Source organism: Pristiophorus japonicus, chromosome 15 (genome assembly GCF_044704955.1).
Source record: "Pristiophorus japonicus isolate sPriJap1 chromosome 15, sPriJap1.hap1, whole genome shotgun sequence".
Classification (NCBI taxonomy): Eukaryota; Metazoa; Chordata; class Chondrichthyes; family Pristiophoridae; genus Pristiophorus; species Pristiophorus japonicus.
Genome location: NC_091991.1, coordinates 179,366,864 through 179,387,584, shown reverse-complemented (window position 1 = coordinate 179,387,584; position 20,721 = coordinate 179,366,864). Strand labels below are relative to the sequence as shown.

The 20,721-nt window shown below is 44.7% G+C and overlaps 1 pseudogene; it reads left to right on the top strand.

The window, feature by feature from the left end:
• Positions 1-654: 654 nt before the first annotated feature.
• Positions 655-20,385, top strand: LOC139225805 (alpha-2,8-sialyltransferase 8F pseudogene; annotated as a pseudogene).
• Positions 20,386-20,721: the final 336 nt, after the last annotated feature.

The following is a 20,721-nucleotide window of genomic DNA, read 5'->3' as shown; positions in this document are numbered from 1 at the left end:
CAGTACTATGTCTTTACTTATACTGATTTCTTTAAGTTCCTCATTCTCTCTAGATCCTTGGTTCCCCATTTTTTCCAGAATGTTTTTTGTGTCTTCTACCGTGAAGACAGATACAAAATATTTGTTTACATACAAATAGCTCCCTTTTACCCAATGTATATACAAGTACACAAGCAAAATACTGCGGATGCTGGAATCTGGAATAAAAACAAAAAATGCTGGAAATCTCAGCGGGTCAGGCAGCATCTGTGGAGAGGAAGCAGAGTTAACGTTTCAGGTCGATGACCCTTCGTCAGAACTCATATACAAGTGCTGATATTGAGACACATATACCATTCCCTTCTACCTGGTGTGTACTGCATATACCCTGCTTAACACACAACCTATACAGAACCAGTGTGTGCTGTAAATGTAGAGGAAAAGATTGAAGGCAGGATAGCTTCTAGCCTAGGCACTAAATGGCTTCCTCCTGTACTAAAATTTCTCTGATTGTAAGATCCTATGTATAGCAGCAGCCACAGATTGTATAGTACCAGGTGGAAATTACTAGTTTTCATCTGGTGTACTGTACATGTACCAAGATGTATAGATCGAGGGGAAGGGGAATTCCTCCCTTTTATGATTCCGTACACAACTCAAAAGATGATTGTGTAGATGCTTAAGGACAAAATTATTTTATTTGAGAACCAACTGTTAAACTTAAGAATAACAATAGTAGTACTTCACTTTGAGCATTTAAGTGTGATTGTAGTGAGACTGGCATTGTGTCAAGAAGTTGATAGCTTGGTCTCAGACGTAGAGGATTCTATTAATCCCCGAGAAACAGATGAAGTGGAGATGGCCAAACGACTTCTGCAAATTGAAAAAGAAAGAAGAATTAACAAAGCTCACACTGTCAATCAAATCTATTCCAGCATCAAGATGGCAGCGTTGGTACATCATGGGCTGAGCAGAGTGGCTGGTACATGATAACTGAAGCTAAAAGAACAGAATAGGTAGACAGTAAGCTAGTCAGTTATATGATCCACCGGTCTTTGACCTGGCGGTATTTCAAGAGAAAAAATTGGTTAACATTTTGGGTAGATACCCTTTAATCTATTTTCAATGGATGAGTATTTTCAGCGTTTTTTGCTTTTTATTTTAAACTTGAAGCGTTTGGAATTTTATCCTTTTATATTGTGTAGCATTATCTGCTGGATCCCCTAAACCCAACTGGCTGGGATTTTATTGAGTCTTGTGAACACCATGTGACTAGCTAAGCCACCACACTTCAACAGCTCTGCAAAGCTGTGAGCATACTCACAGGTGTATACATTACAATATTAATATCACAACTGCGATTTGTGCGTTGAATCATAATCAAATTCACTAGCCTTAAAGGGGTAGCTCGAATGTTAGGTGGTGGCTTCTGACACTGTTCTTCATGACTCTTGCCATCTTCCCCTCCCCGCCCCCCCAACCCCTCTTGCACAAGAGGTAAACAGACCATAATGATTTAATTAAATACCCTCTTTTCCCCAAACGTTGCATTTACAATGAAGAAGTAAGAGTGGAACAGCAAAGGGAATTGGAACAACAAAGAGGAACATGAGTGGGTTTTGATTCTAGTAAAGTTAGGGCACATGGTGGGAACACAGTGCAGATGGATTGTTGCAGCGGGTAGGAAGTAGATTTCTGAACCTACATTGCAGTCACATCAGGCTTGTTCTGTTAGTGTGCAAGCCTCAAGGGTTTGAAAAAAATGTAAATGAGGGCAGGGCTTCCCGGTCTCTTAAATTCCAGGGTTTGCTGTGAAGCCCAATGCTATCATTGAAGGTAAATGTTTTGTGGGTGTATAGAAAGTAGATACTGCAGGGAATTTAATGGGCAGAGTGATCCTCTGGACTAGTTTCGATCGTCTAGATGGGTCAGAGGAATTTCCCAGATTCTTTTCCCAAATTTCTCTCACATGGTTTGGGGTGGGGTGGAGTGTATCTGCTGTGATACACAAGGTATCGCAATTGTGTGGAATAGGCTTAATGAACCAGATGGTCTTTACCTGTCCGTCATTGTTCGTATTTGGTAATTCATTTGGCATTTCTCTTAAAACTGTATTTGGCTGATTGTGATACTACTATTTGGCATTTTGGTTTGCTTTTGTTACATGCAGTTGGGTGCATTTTGTGCAGCTAATTTTTATATTCTTGTATTTTAATGTTTCTTTCTACATGCTACGATTGAAGAGAATTCTACTCACAAATCAAACGGTCTGTACTTGTGGACTGCCCAGCCTACTGGGAAATCCTCGCTCGAAGAAAGCTTGAGGAAGAGTTGCAGAACAATGATTGAAGGGCAGTTTACCTTCATATGAGGAGGGTTGCACAAATCTGCTGCTCTCTGCGTGTATTTGTTCACATTCCCTGCCAGAGCTATCTGGGCATGTCAGAGGAGGAGTGCCTTTACCATCAGGCATCCATTTCCGCAGATCGCAATTTGGCCCTTGATGTGCCGTCTTATTGTACAAGCAGACTTGAAATGTTGTGTAGTAATACACTTCAAAACCTGTACACAATATGGACGTTAGTAAATGTGTAAGTAAGTTGGTTTACAATGACTTCAGCGTTATGCCTTTGGAAGATGCGAGGGGAGCAAGGTTTTCAGTTCTACTTTGCGACTTGAACTTCTACCCTAATGAGATATGGGTACAGATAAAATGTAATGAAAGAGAGCTGTAAGTTTCGAGAAGAGCTTGGCATGAGTGAGTAGTAAATGCGGAGCAGGTTGGCAAGCAACACATGAGCCATCTATCCAATATTTGGTACTTTATCAGATTATTTTGCTTCTGTTCCCAGATCCCACAGTTGGTGTATACAAACAGTGAACTTAATCACAACCTGCTACCAGGAATGGTGCACTGTTATTCTCTGTGGACAGTATCCTGAAGTGCCAAATAAGGCAACTCTCTCCACATCCACTCATTTAGCACATCCCGTTTGCCAATGATCAAACTGCTGTGTTTGATGTGTGCATGGATGAGGGTTGTGGGACCCAGGAGAGGCGAGGGCCCAGGGGCAGCTCATGCCTGCCCACACTGCGATATGTGCGCGCACTAGGTCTGTGCAGCAGAGCAGGTCTCCAGTTGTCCTGGTTCAACCCTTGCCACTGGACCAAGACCTAGCTCTGTCAAGCCCGTGTGGTGGCTGGTGTGCAACGGTCACCACACGTTTAAAAAATCCACACACAGGCATCTTCCACCCCCTCAACTGGAGTTCAGGACTGGAACATCGGGTCCTTCATTGAAACATCTGTGAACTCTTGTGGAAGCAAGTTATCCTCGTTCGAGGGACTGCCTATGATGGAGTCAATTATCCAGAGGCCAGAACATCTGCTTCATGCCTTCACATTGGGTTTCCTTTCACTCAATTTTTGCCTGGCATTTCTTCCCTTGACCCAGTTCTGGCAATGGCTGAAGGACTTAAAGTTAATTTTGAAACTTGGTAATGGTAACCATATTTGACCCCATATGCAGTCACTTATTTTTAAGTGCGCTCATCTCTTTATATCTGACCTGCTGGTCAGATTTTATAGGCATAAAACCCACTCAGACTGGCCCTTTGCCCGAGGTCAAAACTCTACAGGGAGCTCTGAATATCCAAAGGATCTGACCATGGGAAATTGAGAGTTATCAGCACGCTGTACTGCTGCCTGCCTGGCCTTGCTCCAGCCACTGGCACAAAAACCTATACTTCGCCCGGGGAGAAAAATTGACTCTTTGGTTTTCTCTCTTATTCTAAACATTTTCTTTTATCACAATGACCCTTATCTCTCTAAAGATCAAGTCCATCTGAGACTTAAATGTTGCCCCCATATCTTCTAGCACTTGATTCACACTCCAGGAGAGGATACAAGAAACCTGTGGTCTAAGTAATCCTTCTGTTGGTTTTAACATGTTTCACTACCTTACACCTGTCTTGTTTGTCTTTCTATTTTATCGATTGTGATTTTCTGCTCCAAACAATCTTCACTTTTATCCTCCCAAATTCCAGATACGCTGTCCTCCACTCTCTTTCACCCCCCCGGCACCTTCACTTCATTGAAATCAAACCTTTTTGTGCTGTTTTACTCATTTTTTCCCCCAGAATCTCAAAACGGTGAAATTCCTTACCTCCTGCATTTTTTAGCATTGTTAATATCCTGTACCATGGACCTTGGTTCCTCTTCACTGACACTTCCCAATATTTAAATATATATATGGTCAGTTCCACATTAGGGCCCTGGTCAGTTCAAACTCTACCTGAGTCTAGGATGACATACGCTGATTTCTCATAATTCTCGAGGAACTTCTGAGGCGTCATGAGCTCTGAACTGCCACACAGATACTTGATGGTATTTTCCTTGATGATCAGATGTCGAATTTCTTCAGACGCAGTCTGGTTTGGCTCAGTGATGCTCTTCTGTATGCGGGAAACCAGAGCTGTCACTGTCGCCCTATATAAACACTGTTCATGATTTTGGCGGAAACCGAGGGGGGGGGGGGCGGAGGCAGCAGGCAGGGAAGGAGGTGCAGATTAAAATGAAGCCAGTCATGTACACCTATCCCCTCTGATCCCACTGCCTTACCGCCGTGTCCCAATGTTAACCTGCTCTTTTGAGTGTGCCTTCGGGCCTCACATGGAAGCCTTGGACCTCCTTGCCCTGGGCTTTCCGCCCCCACTTCCCCAATCATGTCCAGAGACTCCTCGCCACTTACCTGGGTCCCTGGCTACAGACTCCTGCTGTTGAAATCCTGCTACGTAGCAGATCTGACCGGATCAGCTGGTCAGCGACTAAATTCATGCTAATGAAACCCAGGTGCTAAGATTTGCCTGGCCTCTGCGTCCCCCGGGTTCACCACCCACTTCGGGGCTCACGCGCACCAGAACCACCTTTTGTCTCCCATTCATTGTCTGTTATAATGTCTTTTCTTAAGAATTCATAGCAACACATTGCTATTAAGAATTAGTTGGTTTATTAACAAAGGTTTAACAATCATAAGAACATAAGAAATAGGAGCAGGAGTAGGCCATTTGGCCCCTCAAGCCTGCTCCACCATTCAATAAGATCATGGCTGATCTGATCTCTCAACTGCATACCTCATCGTGGATAACCTAGACCCAACTGACTTGAGGTTTTATTGAGTCATGTGAACACCACGTGACTGGCTCAGCCACTCACAATGCAACAGTTCTACAAACCTGTGAGCATACTCACAGGTGCATACATTACAACTGTAAAGCACTTTGAGACGTCTGGTGGTTGTGAAAAGCGCTATATAAATGTATGTCTTTCTTTAAAATCGGGGCCTTTGTAACTATTTGTGAGACGACTGTCCATGTTATAGTTGGGTGTGGCGGACTCTGATGGTTGAGTCATAGTAAGTCACCGCGCTTCAATAAAATTGACTGCCTTGAAGTGCTTTGGGATGTTTCAATGTGAAGGGCATTACATAAATGCAAATATCAATAATTCTTGAGTTATTTCTAAAAGGTTTTCACACAGTAACAAAGTAATTTTTTGGGCAGGACAAGACCACTCTATCTTGTCTGTACCATTCAACCCACCTGTCAATTTCTTTACCATAATTCCGAAATGAAAAGCCTTTTTCTTCCTATATTACAACAGTGACTTTTGACTTCTTATCTGTAAACTCTGTCCCCTTGTCTGAACATAAGAACATAAGAAATTGGAGCGGGAGTAGGCCATTTGCTGCTCCGCCACTCAATAAGGTCATGGCTGATCTTCTACCTCAACTCCATTTTCCTGTACTATCCCCATATCCCTTGTTTCCCTTAATATACAAAAATCTATCGATCTCTGTCTTGAATATACTAGCGACTGAGCCTCCACAGCCCTCTGGGGTAGTGAATTCCAAAGATTCACCATCTCAGTCCTAAATGACCAACCCCTTATTCGGAGACTGTGACCCCTGGTTCTACACTCCCCAGCCAGGGGAAACATCCTCCCTGCATCTACCCTGTCAAGCGCTGCAACAATTGTGTATCTTTCAATGAGCTCTTATTCTTCTAAACTCGAGAATATAGGCCTAGTCTCACAAGGACAATCCCCCCCCCGCCATCCCAGGATGGGGTGAGCCTTTGTTGAACTCCCTCTATGGCAAGTATATCCTTGCTTAGGCAAGGAGACCAAAACTGTACACATTACTCCAGATGTGGCTCACCAGGGCATTAATATAATTGCAGTAAGACGTCTTTACTCTGATACTCAAATCCTCTTGTAATGAAGGCCAAAATACCATTTGCTTTCCGAATTACTTGCTGTACCTGTATGTTAACTTTCAGTGATGTGTGTACAAGGACACCCAGGTCCCTCTGAACACCAACATTTCCCAATCTCTCACCATTTAAAAATACTCTGCTTTTCCATTTTTCCTACCAAAGTGGATAACGTCACATTTCTCCACATTATATTCCATTTGCCATGTTCTTGCCCATTCATTTAGCCTGTCTATATCCCCTTGAAGCCTCTTTGCATCCTCCTCACAACTTACATTCCCACCTAGCTTTGTATCAGGAGCAAACTTGGATACATTACATTTGGTCCCCTCATCCAAATCATTGATACAGATTGTGAATAGCTGGGGCCCAAGCACCAATCCTTGTGCACCCCGCTATATTGATGTTGATGACAGAGCGGATTAGGTGGTGGTTCGTCCAGCAGTCATCGGCTCCTGTCATGGCGTCGGTGATGCGCATGTCCTTGCAGTCCCTTGCTCGGACAATGCGAAGAGAAGCTCAGTCACTTAACCAGGAAACACCAAGGCTGGTTTGACGAGACTGACCAGGAGATCCAGGAGCTAATAAGCCGCAAGTGCAAGGTATTTCTGAACTTAAAGTAGCAACCCAATTCGGGAGCAGCAAAGCAGTTCTACAGGTGGTTGAAGGCCGAGGTCCAAAAAAAACCCCGCGACCTAAAGAATGGAGAAAGCACAGGAGATCCAGCAGCTGGCCGGCAGTCATGACGTGTGAGGATTCTTCACTGCAGTTAAGTCCACCTACAGCCAAAGCACCCACTGCTGACCAAGAACGGAGAGGCACATATTAAGGACACCGAGGCAGTCAGGACCCGCTGGAAGGAGCAATCAAAGATCTCCTTAACAGAAACTCTGCCTTTGACACGAGTGTCCTCGACTCCATCCCGCAGCATGCTACCTGCCACCATCTCAGCCAAACCCCAGCCCTGCACGAGGTAGAAAAGGCCATCCGCCAGCTCAACAACAACAAGGCATCAGGAGCAGATGTAATCCCTGCTGAGGCACTGAAGTATGGCAGAGAAGCACGATTGGCACGAATGCATGACCTCATCTCTCTAATCGGGAAGGAAGAGAGCATGCTGGGAGATCTCAGAGATGCCGTAAGCGTGACCATCTTTAAAAAAGGGAACAGCCCGACTGTGGCAACTGCAGGGGGATCTCCATGCTGTCGGCCACTGGGAAAGTCATTACAAGAATCCTCCTGAACCGTCTTTTCCCTGTGGCTGAAGAGCTCCTCCCAGATCCTCAATGTGGGGTACAATGGACATAGAAACATAGAAAATAGGTGCAGGAGTAGGCCACTCAAGTTCGCACCACCATTCAATATGATCATGGCTGATCATACAACTTCAGTACCCCGTTCCTGCTTTCTCTCCATACCCCTTGATCCCTTTAGCCATAAGGGCCAGATCCAACTCACTTTTGAATATATCTGACGAAATGGCCTCAACAACTTTCTGTGGTTGAGAATTCCACAGGTTCACAATTCTCTGAGTGAAGAAGTTTCTCCTCATCTCGGTCCTAAATGGCTTACCCCTTATCCTTAGACTGTGACCCCTGATTCTGGACTTCCCCAACATCGGGAACATTCTTCCTGCATCTAACCTGTCTAATTCCGTCAGAATTTTATGTTTCTATGGGATCCTCTCTCATTCTTCTAAATTCCAGTGAATATAAGCCTAGTCGATCCAGTCTTTCTTCATATGTCAATCCTGCCATCCCGGGAATCAGTCTGGTGAACCTTCGCTGCGCTCCCTCAATAGCAAGAATGTCCTTCCTCAGATTAGGAGACCAAAACTGTACACAATACTCCAGGTGAGGCCTCACCAAGGCCCTGTACAACTGCAGTAAGACCTCCCTGCTCCTATACTCAAATCCTCTCACTATGAAGGCCAACATGCCATTTGTCGCCTTCACCACCTGCTGTACCTGCATGCTAACCTTCAATGACTGATGAACCATGACACCCAGGTCTTGCTGCACCTCCCCTTTTCGTAATCTGTCACCATTCAGATAATATTCCGCCCTCCTGTTTTTGCCACCAAAGTGGATAACCTCACATTTATCCACATTATACTGCATCTGCCATGCATTTGCCCACTCACCTAACCTGTCCAAGTCACCCTGCAGCCTCTTAGCGTCCTCCTCACAGCTCACAACGCCATCCAGCTTAGTGTCATCTGCAAACTTAGAGATATTACATTCAATTCCTTCGTCCAAATCATTAATGTATATTGTAAATAGCTGGGGGCCCACCGCACGACAACTGTAAGAGAAATGCATGGAACAGCACCAATCCTTGTATATGTCCTTCTTTGACCTCACAAAGGCCTTTGACACTGCCAACCGTGAGGGACTATGGAGCATCCTCCGTTTTGGCTGCCCCCAAAAGTTTGTCACCATCCCCCGCCTGCTCCACGACGACATGCAGGCCGTGATCCTGACCAACAGATCCACTACAGACCCAATCCACATCCGGACTGGAGTCTGCGTCTTCGCACCAACCTTCTTCATCTTCCTCGCTGCAATGCTCCATCTCGCTCTCAACAAGCTCCCCGCTGAAGTGGAACTAAACTATTGAACCAATGGGAACCTGTTCAACCTTCGTCGCCTCCAGGCTAGATCCAAGGTCGTCCCATCCCCTGTCATCGATCTCCAGTACGCGGATGACGCTTGCGTCTGCACATTCAGAGGCCGAACTCCAAGCCATCGTCAACATCTTCACTGAGGCATACGAAAACATAGGCCTTACACTAAACATCCGTAAGACAAAGCTGACCCCGCCACAAAGCACTGTCCCCCGGTCATCAAAATCTACAGCGCGGCCTTGGAAAACTTGGACCATTTTCTATACCTCAGTAAGGGCAGACATCGATGACAAGATCCAACACCGCCTCCAGTGCGCCAGCGCAGCCTTCGGTCACCTGAGGAAGAGAGTATTTGAAGACCAGGACCTCAAATCTGGCACCAAGCTTATGGTCTACAGGGCAGTAGTGATACCAGCCCTACTATATGGCTCAGAGATGTGGACCATGTACTGCAGACACCTCAAGGCGCTGGAGGCGCAAGATCTTGCAAATCCACTGGGAGGATAGACGCACTAACACCAGTGTTCTTGCTCAGGCCAACATCCCCAGCATCGAAGCACTGACCACACTCGACCAGCTCTGTTGGGCGGGCCACATCGTCCACATGCCTGACATGAGACTCCCAAAGCAAGCTCTCTACTCGGAACTCCTACACGGCAAGTGAGCCCCAGGTGGGCAGAGGAAACGTTTCAAGGACACCCTCAAAGCCTCCTTGATAAAATGCAACATCCCCACCGGCACCTGGGAATCCCTGGCAAGAGACCATCCTAAGTGGAGGAAGAGCATCTGGGAGGACGCTGAGCACCTCGAGTCTAGTCGCCGAGAGCATGCAGAAATCAAGCGCAGGCAGCGGAAGGAGCGTGCGGCAAACCAGTCCCACCCTCCCCTTCCCTCAACCACTGTCTCCCACCTGTGACAGACTGTAATTCCCGTATTGGACTGTACAGTCACCTGAGAACTCACTGTTAGAGAGCAAGCAAATCTTCCTCGATTTCAAGGGACTGCCTCTGATAATTATGATGAGTTCCCCGTTCTCGCTTTTCCTTCTTTCTTAAATACCAGGCTTACATTTGCTACCTTCCAATCTGCAGGAACCGTTCTAGAATCTCTGGAATTTTGGAAGATGACAACCATCTGCAAAACAGATACACCGCTTTGGGTACTGTTGAGGGGGATGACTCATCAGGGGAGAGCAGCAGCAGCCAAGTTCATGGCACCGTGGCTGGCTCTGCTGCACAGGAGGGCAGGATAAAGAGTGGGAGAGCGATAGTGATAGGGGATTCAATTGTAAGGGGAATAGATAGGCGTTTCTGCGGCCGCAACCGAGACTCCAGGATGGTATGTTGCCTCCCTGGTGCAAGGGTCAAGGATGTCTCGGAACGGGTGCAGGACATTCTAAAAACGGAGGGAGAGCAGCCAGTTGTCGTGATGCATATAGGTACCAACGATATAGGTAAAAAAACAGGATGAGGTCTTACGAGACGAATTTAGGGAGCTAGGAGTTAAATTAAAAAGTAGGATCTCAAAAGTAATAATCTAAGGATTGCTACCAGTGCCACGTGCTAGTCAGAGTAGGAATCGCAGGATAGCTCAGATGAAATTATTAATGTTGAGGAAGTCCAGAACCAGGGGGTCACAGTCTAAGGATAAGGGGGTAAGCCATTTAGGACCGAGATGAGAAGAAACTCCTTCACCTAGAGAGTGGTGAACCTGTGGAATTCTCTACCACAGAAATTGTTGAGGCCATTTCACTAAATATATTCAAAAAGGAGTTATATGTAGTCCTTACTACTAGGGGGATCAAGGGGTATGGCGAGAAAGCAGGAATAGGGTACTGAAGTTGCATGTTCAGCCATGAACTCATTGAATGGCGGTGCAGGCTCGAAGGGCCGAATGGCCTACTCCTACACCTATTTTTTATGTTTCTATATATGTTTCTATGAATACGTGGCTTGAGAAATGGTGCAGAAGGGAGGGATTCAAATTCTGGGACATTGGAACCGGTTCTGGGGGAGGTGGGACCAGTACAAACCGGACGGTCTGCACCTGGGCAGGATCGGAACCAACGTCCTAGGGGGAGTGTTTGCTCGTGCTGTTGGGGAGGAGTTAAACTAATATGACGGGGATGGAAACCTATGCAGGGAGACAGAGGGAAATAGAAGGGGGGCAGAAGCAAAAGATAGAAAGGAGAATAGTAAAAGTGGAGGGCAGAGAAACCCAAGGCAAACAGCAAAAAGGGCCACATTACAGTAAGATTCAAAAGGGGCAAAATGTGTTAAAAAGACAAGCCAGAAGGCTCTGTGCCTCAATGTGAGGAGTATTCGGAATAAGGTGGATGAATTAACTGCGCAGATAGCAGTTAACGGATACGATGTGATTGGCATCACGGAGACATGGCTCCAGGGTGACCAAGGCTGGGAACTCAATATCCAAGGGTATTCAGCATTTAGGAAGGATAGACAGAAAGGAAAAGGAGGCGGGGTGGCGTTGCTGGTTAAAGAGGAAATTAATGCAATTGCAAGGAAGAACATTAGCTTGGATGATGTGGAATCGGTATGGGTGGAGCTGCGGAATTCCAAAGGGCATAAAACGCTAGTGGGAGTTGTGTACAGACCACCAAATAGTAGTAGTGAGGTTGGGGACAGCATCAAACAAGAAATAAGGGATGTGTGCAATAAAGGTACAGCAGTAATCATGGGCGACTTTAATCTACATATAGATTGGGCTAACCTAACTGGTAGCAATACGGTGGAGGAGGATTTCCTGGAGTGTATTAGGGATGGTTTTCTAGACCAATATGTCGAGGAACCAACCAAGGAGCTGGCCATCCTAGACTGGGTGATGTGTAATGAGAAGGGACTAATTAGCAATCTTGTTGTGCGAAGCCCCTTGGGGAAAAGTGACCATAATATGGTAGAATTCCTTATTAAGATGGAGAGTGACAAAGTTAATTTGGAAACTAGGGTCCTGAACTTAAGGAAAGGTAACTTCGATGGTATGAGGTGTGAATTGGCTAGAATAGACTGGCGACTGATACTTAAAGGGTTGACGGTGGATAGGCAATGGCAAACATTTAAAGATCACATGGATGAACTTCAGCAATTGTACATCCCTGTCTGGAGTAAAAATAAAACTGGGAAGGTGGCTCAACTGTGGCTAACAAGGGAAATTAAGGATGGTGTTAAAACCAAGGAAGAGGCATATAAATTAGCTAGAAAAAGCAACAAACCTGAGGACTGGAAGAAATTTAGAATTCAACAGCGGAGGACTAAGGGTTTAATTAAGAAGGGGAAAATAGAGTACGCGAGGAAGCTTGCAGGGAACATAAAAACTGACTGGAAAAGCTTCTATAAATATGTGAAGAGAAAAAGATTAGTGAAGACAAACGTAGATCCCTTGCAGTCGGATTCAGGTGAATTTATAATGGGGAACAAAGAAATGGCAGACCAATTGAACCAATACTTCGGTTCTGTCTTCACAAAGGAAGATACAAATAATCTTCTGAATGTATTAGGGGACAGTGGGTCTAGTGAGAATGAGGAACTGAAAGATATTCTTATTAGGCGGGAAATTGTGTTAGGGAAATTGATGGGATTAAAGGCCGATAAATCCCCGGGTCCTGATAGTCTGCATCCCAGAGTACTTAAGGAAGTGGCCCTAGAAATAGTGGATGCATTGGTGATCATTTTCCAACAACCTATCGACTCTGGATCAGGTCCTATGGACTGGAGGGTAGCTAATGTAACGCCATTTTTTAAAAAAGGAGGGAGAGAGAAAGCGGGTAATTATAGACCGGTTAGCCTGACATCAGTAGTGGGGAAAATGTTGGAATCAATCATTAAGGATGAAATAGCAGCCCATTTGGAAAGCAGTGACAGGATTGGACCAAGTCAGCATGGATTTATGACAGGGAAATCATGCTTGACGAATCTTCTGGAATTTTTTGAGGATGTAACTAGTAGAGTGGACAAGGGAGAACCAGTGGATGTGGTGTATTTGGACTTTCAAAAGGCTTTTGACAAGGTCCCACACAAGAGATTGGTGTGCAAAATCAAAGCACATGGTATTGGGGGTAATGTATTGACGTGGATAGAGAACTGGTTGGCAGACAGGAAGCAGAGAGTCGGGATAAGCAGGTCCTTTTCAGAATGGCAGGCAGTTACTAGTGGGGTGCCGCAGGGCTCAGTGCTGGGACCCCAGCTCTTTACAATATACATTAACGATTTAGATGAAGGAATAGAGTGTAATATCTCCAAGTTTGCGGATGACACTAAACTGGGTGGCGGTGTAAGCTGTGAGGAGGACACTAAGAGGCTGCAGGGTGACTTGGACAGATTAGGTGAGTGGGCAAATACATGGCAGAGGCAGTATAATGTGGATAAGTGTGAGGGTATCCATTTTGGGGGCAAAAACACGAAGGCAGCATATTATCTGAATGGCGGCAGACTAGAAAAAGGGGAGGTGCAACGAGACCTGGGTGTCATGGTACATCAGTCACTGAAAGTTGGCATGCAGGTACAGCAGGCGGTAAAGAAGGCAAATGGTATGTTGGCCTTCATAGTTAGGGGATTTGAATATAGGAGCGGGGAGGTCTTACTGCAGTTGTACAGGGCCTTGGTGAGGCCTGACCTGGAATATTGTGTTCAGTTTTGGTCTCCTAGTCTGAGGAAGGACGTTCTTGCTATTGAGGGAGTGCACCAAAGGTTCACCAGACTGATTCCAGGGATGGCTGGGCTGTCATATGAGGAGAGACTGGATCGACTGGGCCTTTATTCACTGGCGTTTAGAAGGATGAGAGGGGATCTCATAGAAACATATAAGATTCTGACGGGACTGGACAGGTTAGATGCGGGAAGAATGTTCCCGATGTTGGGGAAGTCCAGAACCAGGGGACATAGTCTTAGGATAAGGGGTAGGCTATTTAGGACTGAGATGAGGAGAAACTTCTTCACTCAGAGAGTTGTTGACCTGTGGAATTTCCTGCCGCAGAGAGTTGTTGATGCCAGTTCATTGGATATATCAAGAGGGAGTTAGATGTGGCCCTTACAGCTAAAGGGGTCAAGGGGTATGGAGAGAAAGCAGGAAAGGGGTACTGAGGAATGATCAGCCATAATTTTATTGAATGGTGGTGCAGGCTCGAAGGGCCGAATGGCCTACTCCTGCACCTATTTTCTATGTTTCTATATTTAATGCATCCATTATCTCTATAGCCACCTCTTTCAAAACCTTAGGATGTAGGCCATCAGGACCAGGGTATTTATCGGCTTTCCCATTGATTTCTCCAGTACTATTTTTTTACTAATACTAATTTCTTTCAGTTCCTCATTCGCCACTATTTCTGGGAGGTTTTTTGTGTCTTCTTCTGTGAAGACAGCACAAAGTATTTGTTCAATTTCTCTGCCATTTCCTTATTCCCTATTATAATTTCTCCTGTCTCAGCCTGTAGGGGACCCACATTTACTTTCGCTAATCTTTTCCTTTTTCAATACCTCTGGAAGCTTTTACAATCTCTTTTTATGTCTCTCACTAATTTATTCTCATATTCTATTTTCCCTTTCTTTATCAATTTCTAGGTCCTCCGTTATTGAATTCTAAAATCCTCCCAATCTTCAGGCTTGCTGCTCTTTTTGGCAACATTATAAGCCTCTTCCTTCGATCTAATACTATGTTTAACTTCTCTTGTTAGCCAAGGTTGGATCACTTTTCTTGTGGGGTTTTTGTGCCTTAAAGGAAAGTATATTTGTTGTAAATGATGTATTAATTCTTTAAATGCTAGCCATTGCTTGTCTACCATCGTACCTTTTAATGTAGTTTCCCAATCTACCTCAGCCAACTCACCCCTCGTACCTACATAGTTTCCTTTGTTTCGTTTTAAGACCCTAGTTTAGGGTTTAATTAAATCACTTTCAAACTTAATGTAAAATTCCACCATATTATGGTCACTCTTCCCCAAAGGCCCCTTTACTGCATGGTTACTAATTAACCCATTCTCATTGCACAGTACTAGATCTAAAATAGCCTGTTCTCTAGTTGGTTCCTCAACATACTAATTGAGAAAACCATCTTGTATACGTTCCATGAATTCATCCTCCACACTATTACTGCAAATTTGGTTTGCCCAGTCTATGTGTAGATTAAAGTCCTTCGTGATTATTTTATTGCCTTTGTTACAGGTGCCTCTAATTTCCTGATTTGTACAGTGCCCTACGTTGCCACTACTGTTTGGGGGCCTATAAACAACTCCCACCAATGTTTTCTGCCCCTTGCTGTTTCTTAGCTCCAGCCAAACTGATTCTACCTCTTAATTTTCAGAGGTAAGATTCTTTCTTTCTATTGTCTTTATCCCATCCTTTATTATCAGGGCTACCCCATCTCCTTTTCCATTTTGTCTATCTCTTCTAAAAGTTAAGTACCCTGGAATATTTAATTCCCAACCTTGGTCACTTTGCAACCTCGTCTCCGTAATGGCTATTAGATCAAACCTGTTAATTTCTATCCCAGCTATTAATTCATCTATTTTGTTGTGAATGCTTCCCGCATTCAGACATAGTGCCTTCAGCTTTGGCTTTTTTCAATTGTTCTCTGCTGTCACCTTAGTCAGTGATACCCTATGACCTTTGTTACTCTCTCTGTTCCTTCCTGACCACTCGGCTTATTTTTGCCCCAAACTTTGCTCTGCTCTAGAGCCTTGACATTTCTTTTGCTGCTTTTAAATGTAATCTTTCCTGAATCCTCCCCCCCTCCACCCCCTTCATTAGTTTAAAGCCCTGTCTACTGCCTAGTTATTCGACTCACCAGGATACTGGTTCCAGAACCGTGTAAGTGGAGCCTGTCCCAAACGGAACAGCTCCCTCTTTCCCGAGTACTGGTGCCAGTGTTCCATGAAGCAAAATCTCTGCCTCCCACGCCACTCTTTGAGCCACGCCTTTAACTTTCTAATCTGCTTATCCCTATACCAATTGGCACATGGCTCAGGCAGCAATCCAGAGATTATTACCTTTGAGGTTCTGCTTTTTAATTTGTACACTAGCTATTCAAGCTCCTTCAGCAGAACTTCATTCCTCGTGCTACCTATGTCGTGGTTCCTATGTTGACCAGAACAACTGGATCTTTCTCCAAGTTCTTCTCCAGCTGCAAGGAGATGTCCTTAACCTTGGCACCGGGCAGGCAGCACAGCCTTCGGGACTCGTGGAATGGCTACAGAGAACAGTATCTATCCCCCTGACTATCCTATACCCTACTATTTTCACATTCTTTTTCACTCCCTCTACTTGAATGGCTACCTGTCCCACGGCGCCTCAGTCAATTTATCATCCTTCCTGCAGTCTTTGTTCTCATCCACCCCAATAGCAAGTCATCACAGGCAGTCCCTCAGGATCGAGGAAGACTTGCTTCCACTCTTAGCATGAGTTCTTAGGTGGCTGTACAGTCCAATATGAGAACCACAGTCTCTGTCACAGGTGGGACAGACAGTCGTTGAGGGAAGGGGTGGGTGGGACTGGTTTGCCGCATGCTCCTTCCGTTGCCTGCGCTTGATTTCTGCATGCTCTCGGCGACGATACTCGAGGAGCTCAGCGCCCTCCCAAATGCACTTCTTCCACTTAGGGCGGTCTATGGCCAAGGACTCCCAGGTGTCAGTGGGGATGTCGCACTTTATCAGGGAGGCTTTGAGGGTGTCCTTCTAACGTTTCCTCTGCCCGCCTTTGGCTCGTTTGCCGTGGATGAGTTCTGAGTAGAACGCTTGCTTTGGGAGTCTCGTATCTGGCATGCGAACTATGTGGCCTGCCCAGCGAAGCTGATCAAGTGTGGTCAGTGCTTCAATGCTGGGGATGTTGGCCTGGATGAGGACGCTAATGTTGGTGCATCTGTCCTCCCAGGGGATTTGCAGGATCTTGCGAAGACATCGCTGGTGGTATTTCTCCAGCGACTTGAGGTGTCTACTGTACATGGTACATGTAGCAAGTACCTCGCACCTGTTGGACAAGGCTCTTCCACCATTGCATCTGCGGTCCCCTTACCTGCCTGACCCGCAGTTGAATCCTCCTGTCCCTGACCACTAACTAAATCTAAACCACGACCTAACCTATGGGGTGTGACTGCCTCCTGGGTCAAAGTGTCCAGGTAACTCTCCCCCCTCCCTGATGCATCGCAATGTCTGCACCTCGAACTCCAACTCAACAACTCTGAGCGAAAGTTCCTCAAGTTGCAGATGCGGTTACCTGGGATCAATCTGCTCTCCACAAACTCCTACATGCTGCAGATGGGTCACACCTCCTGCACTGCCATCTCGATTGAACCTTGCTTTATATAATGAATTAATTAAAGTTTTATGTAACTAATTCCATTGGTTTATTTTAAACTAATTTAACTAAAAGGAGTATCCCCCTTCACCCTCTGCACCGAATTCTCCCACTCACCAAATTCTCAACTTCCCACTGCAGTGTTCGGTTAATGTTGCGATCTATGGTTACACCCTATGCCTCAGCTCTGTGCCTTAGCAGACACCTTCTCATATGTTCACAGTATTGTGAGATTCTTAAGGGTGGACAGTGACGATGACTCCTCTGCGACCAGGGTTTAGATCCAGACTAGACAAATGGTGTGGGAGTGACTATATTGAGCACACTTTACCAATGCTGGAAAGTCCATGTTTGTCCAAGGAGTTCCTCCCTCCTTTACCCGCCTCTGCTCTTACGTGGTACCCCATATGATGGAATCCACTTCAGTTATGGCAAATGAGGCAGATGATTTAACAGTACTATTCACATTCACAGAAAATGATTGCCAGTTTGATATGTATGAGGGTGATTGGAACAAAGCAGTACTCTGTATTTGAGATTTACATAACCGAAAGTCTCCTGCAATAATTTCTTTACCAGTGCATCAGTGTGGAGAATGCAAGTGTCTGGTGTCCAGTGATTTCTGAGTACAGTCCCTGCTCCTTATTCATTTAGCAATGAAATATTTAAGTGTGGAGTTTCAGTGAACCTGGCAGCAATTTTGCAATACTAGAATGCTCTGTAGATTATGTTAATCCAGGCATTGGAACTGATTTAGTATCTGCAGGCTGGAATGAAACTCTGACCTTTGGATTTTGCAGGATGTAATTTCCAAGTTTTAGCAGGAGAGTGAGGCATTCTGGGACCAGTTTCTCCACCGGTTCCATCTCCGAAGTGTTCATTATCAGTGTGACGGGCATATTCACAGACCGCTGCACCCACTGTCGATAAAGCCGGTCTGGAATATTGTGTGACAATACAAGGATCTTTATGTCTGACTGAACCACCCTAAAAGCAAAAGAGGCAAAAAGAAACAGCGTTAAATGAGAAACGATGATTCCATATTACTTTATAGACGGGAAATGGGAGGTTTATTGTGAGTGATGGTGGGCCTGCAGCTTCCCAGCTCGCACTTGCTGTAAGGGAGGTCAGGGCAAACCATGGGACCGCTTGCATGTGAGGGCATCACACAAGGGCAGGTTCAGGTCGGTTGGGATGTCTGTGCATGCTCGGAACAAGGCCAACATTCAGTGTCCAGGCTCTCACATAAAAAATGGCAAAGTAGCAGTCGGTTACAGGTGCCTGCCCCGCCCCCCCCAACAATGTGATATAATAGAAGAGTAGAGAAGACTGAAAGGGTAAACAGTGAAAAGATTATTTCTACTGGTAGTGATCAAAGAGGCATACATTTAGGATCAGTACTAGAAACATAAAGGGGAGGTTAGAAGGAATATAAGAGCATTGTGATTCTCTCCGATATACACCACACGCCTTACAGTGATATTTGGCTAAAATGGAATTAGATAACATTTTGAAGATTATTAAAGGGTGTGGGAAAGGAATAAGGAAATAGAAACACTAGTTTGGTCCCAGCTGGAAAAATTGTGCCCAATTCTGAGCACCACACTTTAGGAAGACTTTGGAGAGGGTACAAAAGAGACTTAATAAGAACATCTGCCTCCTACACAGATTACCTATGGTCTCTAATAGGCCCTACTCTTTCTTTAGTTATCCTTCTGCTCTTAATGTATTTATAAAACATCTTTGGGTTTTCCTTGATTTTACTCACCAACACCTTTTCATGCTCTCTCTTTGCATTCCTAATTTCTTTTTTAATTTCACCCCTGCACTTTATAGACTCCTCTCTGGTTTCTGCAGTATTGAGCCCTCGGAATCTATCATAAGCCTCCCTTTTTTTATTTATCCTACCCTGTATGCCCATTGAAATCCAGGGGCTCTAGATTTGTTAGTCCCACCCTTTTTCTTTAAGTGAACATACTTGCTCTGAACCCTCCAGATCTCCTCCTTGAATGCCTCGCACTGCTCTGACATTCATTTACCTTCCATTAGCTGTTTCCAGTCCACTTTGGCTAAATCGCATCCCGGCTCAGTAAAATTGGCTTTCCCCAACTAAGAACTTGTATTCCTGCTCTATTTTTGTCCTTTTCCATAACTACCCTAAATCTAAATGAATTATGATCACTAGCACCTAAATGCTCTCCCACTGATACCCCTTCCACCTGCCCAGCTTCATTCCCTAAAACCAAATCCAGAACCTTGTTGGGCTTGCTACATACTGGCTAAAACAGTTCTCCTGTGTATGCAAACGAGTCAAGTAAATTCAGCAATGCGAGTGGAAAAAGAATCTTGAAGAGCACACAATTTTAAGATCAGAGTTGGAGAAATGTTGCAATGCAGCTCAAAATTTTGTTGTTACACAAGTTAATACGCCACTGGGAACAAATCTGAGCTTTGATGCAGAACCTAAAAGAATTATGAGGATTACAGAAGATATTCTTAAACTGATTCCTAAGACAGACCCTTTCAAAGACCATGTATTTAAACGTTGCTCTGTTGTTGGAAATGGAGGAGTTCTAACTAACAGCAGCTGTGGAATGGAAATAAATCAGGCTGACTTTGTATTCAGGTGTAATCTTCCCCCTATCATGGATTATATAGATGATGTGGGAACTAAAACAGATATTATGACAGCCAATCCAAGTATCATTACAAGGAGGTACCAAAGTGTGAATTTCAGGAGAAAACCTTTTGTGGACTATATATCTGCCTATAAAGATGCATTTATTATGCTGCCTGCATTTTCTTATTCAATCAATACGTCACCTTCATTTAAAGTTTCTTACACTCTGCAAGATTTTGGAACAAAACAGAAGGCAATATTTTTAAATCCATCATACATGAAAACTATCATTCCATTCTGGAAAGGCAAAGGCGTTAAAGAATATTGTCTTTCTAGCGGTTTCATTATATTAAGCACAGCAATGGAGCTGTGTGAGGAAGTATGGGTGTATGGATTCTGGCCCTTCTCTAAAGGTGTGCATGGAAACCAGTTCCACCATCATTACTGGTGCCAGGTACCGCTCACTCAATGCCTAATGAATTCTACAAACTTCTGCAGCTTCACATGAAAGGCATTGTGAAACTGCACGCCGATAAATGTAAATATACGATTGATATACTGCAGGAGACAAACTTTATTAGTTTGTGAATCATAGTACAAAATGTATTTTTATTAATTGATGCATTTTATAAATTGTGTTATTGTGGTGATAATTGTGAAGAGTGTTTTTAGATGATTCCGGTGAGGAGAGGCTTGAGATGCTCAGACTTTTTTCACTGATGTAGGGAAGGATGTGAGATAGGCCAGAAATGAGGCCAGGACCCAGATATGCTGAGTCTCGGCCTTACGGCTGGATTCCACAATTGTCTTTTGGAGACATAAACAAGGATTAAACAGAGGCATGGCTGGGGGCATGGACTCCCTATGTTAAGGGACCTGGCATTGCATAACCAGAGATACACCTAGTGTGGTGTATGTAGCACA